The sequence below is a fragment of the Dama dama genome, chromosome X, assembly GCF_033118175.1.
Source record: "Dama dama isolate Ldn47 chromosome X, ASM3311817v1, whole genome shotgun sequence".
Lineage (NCBI taxonomy): Eukaryota > Metazoa > Chordata > Mammalia > Artiodactyla > Cervidae > Dama > Dama dama.
This window is the reverse complement of record NC_083714.1, coordinates 5,811,104-5,823,681: the sequence shown is the minus strand read 5'-3', so window position 1 is coordinate 5,823,681 and position 12,578 is coordinate 5,811,104.

Sequence of the window (12,578 nt, the reverse complement as noted above, 5' to 3'; positions counted from 1 at the left end):
AGATAGTCCTAACCCCTGCCAGAGAGAAAAGAAAGACTATGGAAACATGACTCGATATCTCCCCAGATATCATCCTCTGACTTTCTGCACCTTGACCTCCCTTCCTTGAGGGTGGTGGCGAAGGTGGGAACGGTTCCCATGCTGAGAATTGCACAGCCCAACATGGCAGCACAGACCAGCTTCAGTTGAACTGGGCTTTGACTTCTTGGCCTTGGCCCCCTTCAGTGCTCAGTGCCTGCGGCCGGAGCTCTGGAGGGGGGAGGGCATCTGGACAAGACAGCCCCCGGTTAGAGGTCCTTCTTTCCCATGAGACCCCCCTCTGTCCTCCTTACCTCTGCTCTGCCTGGTTCCTAGGATCCCCAGGACCCCTGAGTCAAAAACCAAAATCGATGGCTGGGGGAGAGACCGCAGAAGTCAGGCAAGGCTCTTGGTTGTTCAAGTGTCACACAGGTCTCCACTCCTTGCTCTGTGAATCAGCTGCTTTTACTGTAAGAGCTTCCTTATCAGCACGCTGGCTTTAGGCCCTTAGCCAGCACAGAGAGTCATCTGTCCCGGCCTTGGGCCGGCTGAGCTGCTCGCTGGGCACGTGCTTTCTGGGGCGTTCTGGAAAGCCTGGGATGGACTAAGATGCAGGGCTTTCTGGGATGGGAGGGAGGTGGGGAGTCACTTGATCTTTTAATTCCCTGGCTACTCTGATGACATCTTGATTCAAAGTTCAAGATGAGGTCTTCCTTCCTTCCTCCTCTTTGCCCCCTCAGTCAGCCCCCTTGAGAGAGGTCCATGCACCCTTGGGAGGAGCATTTGCAGTCAGTCTTGATGCTCGACCCCTGCAAGGTTGCAGAGGTCTTCCTCTGCACCTCTGCGTCGCTTGGCCAGTTTCTCTCATGATTCCGACCATCTTGACTTTACGTGGAGGAAGGGAAATGTTAAGTGCACGCTCCCCATGTTCAGGCTCACTCAAACTCTTTGGTTTTCTGAAGAGGCATCTCCCTCACTTCCTTGGCTGATCTTTCCTCCTCAGTCTCTACCCCGTCTCGGGCTCATGGAGTATCCTTCCGTGAGTGGCTGTCTGGTGTGTCTGTCTGGGTCTACCCCTTTTCTTGCCACCCTTCTCTGCTCTTTCATTCATGTTGGGTTCAACTCCCCCAAAACTCACTTATCGGCTGCTCTGCTTGTGATTCCATGCATTTTCATTTTTCAGCCAAGCGCTTTAAACCTGGGCCGCACCCCTTAGCGGAGTTCCAGGAGCCCAAACTCGGGGGGACCTACCAGATGGAGTGGCCCTGGTTTTGGTGGGCGGAGGGCTACTGGGTGCTTCCCAGAAGAACTCTGACAGTCTCCCGCCTACCCTTTTGCTGGAATAGTTGGAAAGCAAATCGGATGAAAAAAGAATGTTTCCAACCCACATTGTGTAAGGAATGGCAACTTCTCTCTGTTTATGATTTTGTCATGTGTTTGTTGAATGACTGACTGACTGATCCAGAAATGCTTTGTGCCTTTGCCGTACATGTGTGTTTGCCCTGCTGATGTTGGCAGTCCCCTGATCATTTTGGGGTCCCTCTCCCTCTTTTTTCCCTATCTTGTATGTTTGAACATTTGAAGCTCATCCTGGACTCCAGACCTCCTGCTCTCCCTGCTGCTCAGGGGCCTGTGGCCTCTGGCTTGGGACAGACTCTCCAATTCCTTTGTGCTGAGAGTGCCCACATGTTTAAGAGGCATCTGTGGAAAGGCTTCTCCTTGTCCCCATATTTGGTGTGATGGAAAATTCCTCTGAACAGATTTCTGCTTAGCTGCATCATCCCGGCAGCGCATCCATACTGAGTGATACCCAGCCTCCTCTGAGTCTTCTCAGACTCATGTGTTTGATGCTTTTCTTTTCTTTTTTTAAATTATTTTTTAAAAAGAATTTTAATTGGAGGATAAGTGTTGCCCTTCTTGGTAACTTGTGTGCCATTATCCCTGTTCCTCTCAGAATGGTCCCTTAGCCCTGGCACACCTCTGTGAACACTTCCTTCAATAAACCCTTTTCCAGCTGCTAGTTCAGCCACATTGGGGTCAATCTCTGCCACCGTCAACTCAAGAACGTAGCTTCAACTCATCTCCACTGCTCCACGTCCATGTACTTTGCCCCCTGCTGATTGTTTTATACAATGCAACCAGGATGCTGGTCTGAGAACTTTCACATTACAGATCTGATCATTTCACTCCTCACTTCAAAGCCGTCCAGTAGTCATCCAGTATTCTCAAGTTGTTTAGTTTTGTCACAGCTTTCCTGCCAGGAACAATCGTCTTCTAATTTCATGACTGCAGTCACCCTCTGCAGTGATTTTCAGTTCAGTTCAGTTGTTCAAAGAGGCGTGTCCAACTCTTTGCAACCCCATGGACTGCAGCACACCAGGCTTCCCTGTCCATCACCAACTTCCGGAGTTTACTCAAACTCATGTCCATTGCATCGGTGATGCCATCCAGCCATCTCATCCTCTGTCGCCCTCTTCTCTTCCTGCCCTCAATCTTTCCCAGCATCAGGGTCTTTTCCAATGAGTCAGTTCTTTGCATCAGGTGGCCAAAGTATTGGAGCTTCAGCTTCAGCATCAGTCCTGCCAATGAAGTGATGGGACCAGGTTCCATGATCTTTGTTTTCTGAATGTTGAGCTTTAAGCCAACTTTTTCACTCTCCTCTCTCACTTTCATCAAGAGGCTCTTTAGTTCTCTTCACTTTGTGCCATAAAGGTGGTGTCATCTGCATATCTGAGGTCATTGATATTTCTCCTGGCAATCTTGATTCCCGCTTGTACTTCATCCAGCCCAGCCTTTCGCATGATGTACTCTGAATATGTTAAATAAGCAGGGTGACAATATACAGCCTTGATGTACTCCTTTCCCACTTTGGAACCAGTCCATTGTTCCATGTCCGGTTCTAACTGTTGCTTCTTGACCTGCATGCAGGTTTCTCAGGAGGCAGGTCAGGTGGTCTGGTATTCCCATCTCTTGAAGAATTTTCCACAGTTTGTTGAGATCCACACAGTCAGAGGCTTTGGCATAATCAATAAAGCAGAAGTAGATGTTTCTCTGGAACTCTCTTGCTTTTTTGATGATCCAGCAGGTGTTGGCAATTTGATCTCTGGTTCCTCTGCCTTTTCAAACTCCAGCTTGAACATATGGAAGTTGGGCAGTGATTTTATTTATTTATTTTTTTGGGGGGGGCAGTGATTTTAGAGACCAAGAATAGGAAATCTGTCACTATTTCCGCCTTTTCCTCTTCTATTTGCCATGAAGTGATGGGGCTGGATGCCATGATCTTAATTATTTTAATATTTAGTTTTAAGCCTAGACAGTGTGTTAAAAACCAAAGACATAAATTTGCTGACAAAGGTCCAAATAGTCAAGGCCATGGTCTTTCCAGTAATCATGTACGGTTGTGAGAACTGGACCTTAAAGAAGGCAGAGTGCTGAAGAATTGATGCTTTTGAACTGTGATGCTGGAGAACACTCTTGAGAGTCTCTTGGACTGCAAGGAGATCAAACCAGTCAATCTTTTTTTTTTTTCTTTTTTCTTTTATTTTTTTTTTTTGTTTTTGTTTTTTTTACAATATTGTAGTGTTTTTTGCCATACGTTGACATGAATCAGCCATGGATTTACATGAGTTCCCCATCCTGAACCCCCCTCCCACCTCCCTCCCCATCCAATCCCTCTGGGTCATCCTAGTGCACCAGCCCTGAGCACTTGTCTCATGCATCCAACCTGGACTGGAGATCTGGTTCATATTTGTTAATATACATATTTCAAACCAGTCAGTCTTAAAGGAAATCAACCCTGAATACTCATTGGAAGGACTGATACTGAAGCTGAAGCTCCAATACTTTGGCCACCTGATGCAAATAGCTGGATCTTTGGAAAAGACCCAGATGCTGGGAAAGATTGAGGGCAGGCAGAGAAGAGGGCGACAGAGGATGAGATGGCTGGATGGCATCACTGATACAATGGACATGAACTTGGGCAAACTCTGGGAGATGGTAAGTGACAAGGAAGCCTGACATAGCTGCAGTCCATGGGGTCTCCAAGAGTTGGACCCGACTTGGTGACTGAAAAACAACAACAGTTTTCAAGTTAATGTCCAAACGCCACAATGTTGACATGAGTTTAAGGTCTTGCACCATCGAAAACCCTCCCAGTTTCATCTCCTCCACACTCCCTTGGCTCTCCCTGCCCTGGCAACGTAGTTCACCTTTATTTGTGGCTTGTGCCATATGCCCGCTTGTCATGCTCATTCATTTCATACCATGCTACTTTTCTCTCTCAGCTCTCAGCTCAGCTGTTATGTTGTTCAGCTTGCTTCTCTGCCATGCCTCACTTGATCAGATTCACCTAAACACCAAGTATCATGTACCTCTCTTTCATAGTACTTTTCACAGCTTTCATTTGACATTTGTTCGTTTGATTATTTGATATCTGTCCTCTCCCACACCCCAGGTCGTGAGGCCTGCTGTATTCCTTGTGCCTGGTGTCTAGTAGTTTATTAACAAACTCTTCTTGAGGAGTGAACGGTTGGATCAGGGGAGACATGCTGGGACACACAGAACCCTGGTTGGGAATTGACTTTATGTAAGAAGCACACTTCTCCCATCTTTAATTGGAGTGGAAAATGAAAGGGTGCATCCACATTCATTTGGCAGATACCAATTAAGCAGTTACTGTATGCCAAACACTGAGATTCATCAGTGAACAGACAGACAAAATTGCTGTCTTTTTCAGTTCAGTTCGGTTCAGTCACTCAGTCATGTCCGACTCTTTGCGACCCTGTGGACTGCCGCATGCCAGGCCTCCCTGTCCATCACCAACTCCCGGAATTTACTCAAACTCATGTCCATCGAGTCAGTGATGCCATCCAACCATCTCATCCTCTGTCGCCCCCTTCTCCTCCCGCCTTTAATCTTTCCCAGCATCAGGGTCTTTTCCAATGAGTCATCTCTTCGCATCAGGTGGCCAAAGTATTGGAGTTTCAGCTTCAACATCAGTCCCTTAGAGTTTTATATTTTACTGCATGGAGACAGGCAATAAACATACACAGAATGAAACCTATAATTTCAAGGATGATAATTGCCATGAAGAAAAAGAAAAGGTGGTGATGGTAAAGAGATTGTTGGTAGGTACTGTTTTCTCTAGGACACCCAAGGAAATCCTGGTTGAAGAGGTGACATTCCAGGGGAGACTGGAAACCATGAATGAGCTTCTCTGTTCCCTGCTGTGTTTCTTTCTGTGTCTCTCTGTTTTCTTCTCACCTCCTCTCCCTCTTCACCACTAGGCTTAATGTTTTACTGAAATTTATCTAATAATCTAGTGACTCATGAAAGAACCATAAGTAATGAAGAATTTCAAGCCCAGTGTCTTTTCCAAAGAAGACATATTTTAGCAGCTGTTTGATCATCTTAAGAGACTTTTTTGTTCTTTCTTTAAAAAGGTATGTAAAAGCATAGTCTGAAAATCTGATTTCATACCAAGATGCTACTTTTAAGAATGAATTTACTTGTAGCAATGATTTTACTTTAATCATTTGCAGGACAGGTGTCCTAATTGTTTTTCAGAACCTTTTCATGATATAGGAGAGTCTGATTTTGCTAATAACTATCAAAAAACAACTTTTTCCTAATTATTTTTAGGCACCCTACAGTTTACTTGAAGCACTAAAACAGCATTTGGCTTCTCTAGAGGACAAACATGATATTATGCCTCCTTATGGGTAAGTTGATAAATCTCATAACATAGATAAATTTTGTTTTCATCTAAATAATTTGTCTCAGTTTAGCAACATCTGATTGACTAAAGAAATTTTGGGCTTTAAATATGGTGAAATAGTGTACAGCCATTTTTAATGATAATATGGAATAGAGGTTTTCAGTCTTTTGTGGGATTCCATACTCTTCACAGTGTCATTTGCTTCCCAGAGGAACATCTTTTCTTTCTTTTTTTTTTCTTTTTTATTAGTTGGAGGCTAATTACTTCACAACATTTCAGTGGGTTTTGTCATACATTGATATGAATCAGCCATAGATTTACACGTATTCCCCATCCCGATCCCCCCTCCCACCTAACATCTTTTCTTATACTGAGTGATTCTCAAAGTCATAAGTTGGCCCTAGAAGAACCTCTCTGTGAAGAATTTGATTTCTTACCTTAGGGACTCTGCTAGGGAGAATTAGCTGTTGTGGATGATTATATAATGGTATGGCAAACTGTTTATCCACAAACATACATGTACTCGTCTACATACATACAAATTGAATAATATAAACTTTGAGGTGCATCACTTAAAAATATTCACATTAGCTATTTCTGAGTAGAATAATTATGGTTGATTTTAGCTTCCTGTTTTGTCCTTTTCAGCATTGTTCAAGATTTCTATCAGGGTCATATATTATTCATTCAGTCCACTTTTTAAGGTTATGTTAATTATATTTGATTTATACTATCAACCTCTACTAGACCAGTCTGTTGACTATTAATTTTCTCTTTATCATAGGTGGGTATGTAGTTAGTATATAATAAGGTGGATAGATCGATGGGTGGATAGATGAATAAATGAAAGAAATGCAGGCTCAGCCAGGTAGGATATTTGTATCTCTCTTGATTGCCTAGCATGACTCATTTTTCCTGTGATCTCTTTAGCATGCAGCGTGCATTGATTCCCTCCATACCAAACAATCCGTTTGTGACAAACTCAGCAAGCAAAGTCTGGTTTTCAGGTGATATGACTCTGTTTTATGATTATGTCAGTGATAGTTGAGGGCAGGATTAGAATATTTAATTCTTTAATTCCCTAACCACTTACTATATCTGCTGCCTCTTCCTAAAGCAATCTTTGACCTAGCAACTTCATTTCTAGGAAGTTATCCCATATATATTCATAGTTGTGAAATGTCATATAAACAAGGATATACCTTACAATATTGTAATAACAAAATGACCCTCTATAAGGGGCACTGGAATGGAATGACCTCCAACATGTATTGTAAAATGCATGTATTTTCTATTGTTCAATAGAAAATGAGCAAGGTGGGAAACAGTGTATAGTATGCTACTGCTTATTCTTTTTAAAAACAAAAAAGAAAGCATATATATTTCTTTAATTTCTTAAAGAACATTTCTGGAAAGATATCTGAGAAGTGAATAAAATGGAAAGGGATGGGTGGGCGAGTCTTCACTGTATCCCTTTTTGTAATTTCTGAATTTTGTACCTGCAAATACTACTTAGAAGGTAAGTGTTAAAAAGTAAACACATGATACATACATAAATTAAGTGTGATGTCTGTACATGGAGCAAGTTTTGCTTACCAGGGAAGTCCAAAGGTTAGTTAGCCTTATACTCAGTGAGTATGCAAGATACAACTCAGACCAGCTCACAGGAGCCCAACTGCTATTGTCTCGGGAAATCTGGAAGCTAGTTAATGACATAGTGATAACTTGAAATCAGCTGTGATGGAAGCATTTATACCACAGAAATAAATGGACAGACGTTACAAAACAGGCATTTTCCTAGAGAGCTGGTTGTTGTACACTTTCTGGTACATAACTGCACATGATCAGCCATATCCTGTTTCTTTTTTAATGGCTGATTGTATTTCAGTGATATTACTTGGCCCTCTATGCTAGACAAAAATTCCTGTAGTTATGAACTATACCCTCATGGGGTTTATATGTATTAAAATTTGCTTGCTCTTAATTTAACTTGAAGACTTAAACTGTGTCTATTTTAAACAATGTTTTTTATTTTTCTTTTGTATATATTTTCTCAATGGACACACTTTCTGCATTTTCAATGGGTGACTTTGACCAAAACTGTGATGAACGTAAGTCCTTTGAGTAACACTATATGTATAGTAAACATTTGCTCCATTTCCAAAAGAAGGACTTTTCTGAGGCCCTGTGGTTTGGGAATCATTAGTGCTTTTAAGAAGTTTAAACATAAAACTGTTAGTCACTCAGTCATGGCTGACTCTTTGAGACCCCATGGACTGCAGCATGCCAGGCCTCCCTGTCCATCACCAACTCCCGGAGCTTGCTCAAACTCATGTCCATTGAGTTGGTGATGCCATCCAACCATCTTATCCTCTATCATCCCCTTCTCCTCCCGCCTTCAATCTTTCCCAGCATCAGGGTCTTTTCAAATGAGTCAGTTCTCCCCATCAAGTGGCCAAAGTATTGGAGTTTCAGCTTCAACATCAGTCCTTCCAATGAATATTCAGGACTGATCTCCTTTAGGATGGACTGGTTGGATCTCCTTGCAGTCCAAAGGTCTCTCAAGAGTCTTCTCCAACACCACAGTTCAAAAGCATCAATTCTTCGGTGCTCAGCTTTCTTTATGGTCCAACTCTCACATCCATACATGACTACTGAAAAAACCATAGCTTTGACTAGATGGACCTTTGTCTGCAAAGTAATGTCTGCCTGAGTACCAACAGCCCAAAACTGGCTTCTGGTGATCTCTGCCCATGCTGTCTTGAGCACTTAGCCTTGGTTGCCTAATGCTCGTTGCTTGAGCCAGTTGTGTTGAAAACCCTGTGGCCAGCTGAAACTACTTTTCCTCTTCAGTCACTGTGAAATAAAAATACTAGATAACCTCATCCAAGCCAATGGCCTTAAATACTATTTACATGATAAGAACTCCCAGCTGCAGCCACTGCTCCTGAACTCCAGGTTTGTATATCCAAGTGTCCATTCTGTGGTAGCACTTGAACATCTAGTAGGGTTCCCAAACTCCATGTGTCCAAAACTAAGCTTTTGACCCTTGACCCCAAGCCTCCTTTATCCATGATTTTCCCCCATGTCAAGTTAATGGCAAATAGCGACTCATTTCTTCTGGGAAGAATATGACTAGGACCAATGCAATTCAGGCTTGGAGTCATCTTGATTCCTTTCTTTCTGTCACACACCCACATCCAATACATGAGGGAACGTTTTGACTTTACCTTCAAAACATATGTAAAAGCTGACCATGTGTTACTATCTCTGGTGCTACCATTGTAGTCAGAGTTACCATCACCTACACTACTGCAAGGGCTTTCTGCTTCTACCCTTGCCCTCTGCAGTCCATTCTTTACATACCAATCAGAATGATCCCATTAAAATACAGTTCAGAGAGATTCAGTTCAGTTTAGTTCAGTCACTCAGTCATGTCCGACTCTTTGTGACCCCATGAACTGCAGCACTCCAGGCTTCTTTGTCCATCACCAACTCCTGGAGTTTACTCAAACTCATGTCCATTGACTTGGTGAGGCCATCTAACCATCTCATCCTCTGTTGTCCCCTTCTCCTCCTGCCTTCAATCTTTCCTAACATCAGGGTCTTTTCAAATGAGTCAGCTTTTTGCATCAGGTGGCCAAAGCATTGGAGTTTCAGCTTCAGCATCAGTCCTTCCAATGAAAACCCAGGACTGATCTCCTTTAAGATGGACTGGTTGGATCTCCTTGTAGTCAGAGAGATTATGTCTGTTCAAATCCCTCCAGTGACTTTCCCATCTCAGAGATGGTAGCCTCAGAGTGAAGATCAAATTCTTTACAAACCCCTTCATCGCCTTCCGACTCTGACCACTTTGACTCCAGATACACTGGAGTCACTGTTCATCAAATACACCAATCACAGTGTCTTTTCAGAGCTGTTCATGCTGTTCCTTCTGGTGGATCCACATGGGTCACTCTTTACAAGCTTCAGGTCTTTAAAAGTCTCCTTCTCTGTGAGCCATTCCTGTCTAAAATTTAAATTTTAAATAAAAATTAAATAAATTTATTAATTTATATTAAATCAATTTATATTTAAATTAAACATTTATATTTAATATTTAACATTAATTTAATTAATATTTAAATATTTACTATTATAAATATTTAACATTAAATATTTATATTAAATTTATAATTAATTAAATAAAATTAAATAAAAATTAAATTCTCACCAACATGTCATATTCCTTTCCCTGCTATTTTTTCCTTAGCATTTTTTACCATCTAACATGTTATGTGGGCTTCCCTGCTAGCTTAGCTGGTAAAGAAACTGCCTGCAATGCAGGAGACCCCAGTTCGATTCCTGGGTTGGAAAGATCCCCTGGAGAAAGGGTAGGCTACCCACTCCAGTATTCTTGGGCTTCCCTGGTGGCTCAGCTGGTAATGAACCTGCCTGCAATCCGGGAGACCTGGGTTCATTCCCTGGATTGGGAAGATCCCCTGGAGAAGGGAACAGCTACCCACTCCAGTATTCTAGCCTGGATAATTCTATGGACTGTATAGTCAGTCCATGGGGTCACTAAGAGTCAGACACGACTGAGTGACTTGCACTTTAACATGTTATGTACTTCATCTTGGTTATTGTTGGTCTCCAACGGAACGTAAGCTAAATGAAGGCAGAGATTTTTATCTTCTTCATTCACAGGTGTATCTTTAGTACCTAGTACAGTGTCTAGCACATAACAAGTGCTCAATTTAAATTTAACAAATAATTTTAAATGACCTTATTTATACTAATTAGCCTAATAATTTAAAGTCCTGTTACTTTGTAATGGGAGGGTATGCTGCTGCTGCTAAGTTGCTTCAGTCATGTCCGACTCTGTGCGACCCTATAGATGGCAGCCCACCAGGCTTCTCCGTCCCCGGGATTCTCCAGGCAAGAACACTGGAGTGGGTTGCCATTTCCTTCTCCAGTGCATGAAAGTGAAAGTGAAGTCGCTCATTCGTATCCGACTCTTGGCGACCCCATGGACTGCAGCCTACCAGGCTCCTCCGCCCATGGGATTTTCCAGGCAAGAGTACTAGAGTGGGTTGCCATTGCCTTCTCCGAATGGGAAGGTATAGATATAGATATATCATTATTGTATTGATGGAAATTTGGTTTAGGTTTTCGTCTGATTCTTATTTTCAGATTCTTTTCTCTGCTATATTATAACCAACATTGCCTTCACAAGCCCGCAAACGTGTTGAAGCCAGACGGCAAAATGAAAAAGTCCTAGCAAGTGACCTGGACGGTTCAGTTGTTAGCCTTGTAGAAAGTAAGCATCTATTTTTAAACTAATATTTTGTATATATATTTATATGCATTTTAATAGGAGTATTTACATTAAAATAATGTGAAATTTGTGTTTGTTTTATAAAACAGATCTTAACTTTGGAGAAAGCGCAGCTAACAGGTGAGTTATTTTAAAAAAAGACAGCCAGTAAATACATGTTAGAGGAAGGGACTGATGAGCATGGCACCTAGAAAAAAAAGGTTATTTTTTACTTTGATTTAACCCTTCATGGTTTGTCTGAAGGCTTTTCTTTGGCTAAGCATGTTTTAAATATTGGCATTCTTCGTAGTTCTTTGTATTCTTGGTTATTTTCTTACTTTATGGTAGAAACTGTAGTAAATGAGTGATACTTATTTTTTTTTTTACTTTATTAAACAAAGACAATAAAACTGCCAGTTGGAGCTCCTCAGCATTGTAAGGTAATTAGTGTTACTTCAGTGAGTTATTCCCTACATTTTTTTTTGCCAAAAATTGCCATAAAAAGCAAACAAAAAAAAATAGGCAAATGGAAATCAAAGGAAGGCCGAACTGATAATATTAATAAGAAATGGTGTAGAATGTAAGGTTAAAAGCACTCAACAGAATAAGACACTATTTCAGGAGATATAACAGTCTTAGTAGTGTATGGACAAAACTTAATACTTAAAGCAAAAGCTATTGGAAATGCATGGGAGCTTGAAAAGTACAGTTCTAATGGGTAGTTTCAATAACTTCTTTCATTGTTGGACAAATCTTGTAGACAAAACATAAGGACATATCTGAATTTAAATACCTAATAAATACCTAATAAATAAGTAAGAAACCTAAGTGCGCACGTGCACACACACACACAATGTTCATTTTCTTCCAAGGAATCCCAAAGAAAATCTTTAAAAAAAAAACAAAGAATTTTATGGGCTACATTTTATCATAATCCAATAAAATTATAACTAATGAAAAGTTGACCATGAAAATATGAATTAATCAGTAATTCTTTTGCAAGAATTAATGCGAATTGCAGGATACATTGGGCTTCCTTGGTGACTCAGATGGTAAAGAATGCGCCTGCAGTCTGCAATGTGGGAGATCTGGGTTCGATCCCTGGGTTGGGAAGATCCCCTGGAGGAGGGCATGGCAACCCACTCCAGTATTCTGGCCTGAAGAATCCCCATGGACAGAGGAGCCTGGTGGGCTATGGTCCACAGGTCGAAAAGAGTCAGACATGACTGAGCAACTAAGCATAGAACACAATCCTTTTGCCAAACAGGAAATCAAAAGGGAAGTTACCAAGTAGGCCAAAGTATTGGAGCTTCAGCTTCAGCATCAGTCCTTCCAGTGAGTATTCAGGGTTCATTTCCTTTAGGATGAACTGGTTTGATCTATCTCCAGTCTAAGGGACTCTCAAGAGTCTTCTCCAGCACCACCGTTTGAAAGCATCAATTCTTCAGCGCTCAGCCTTTTTTATGGTCCAGCTCTCACATCCATACACAACTCCTGGGAAAAACCATTGCTTTGAGTATATGGACCTTTGTTGGCAAAGTTATGTTT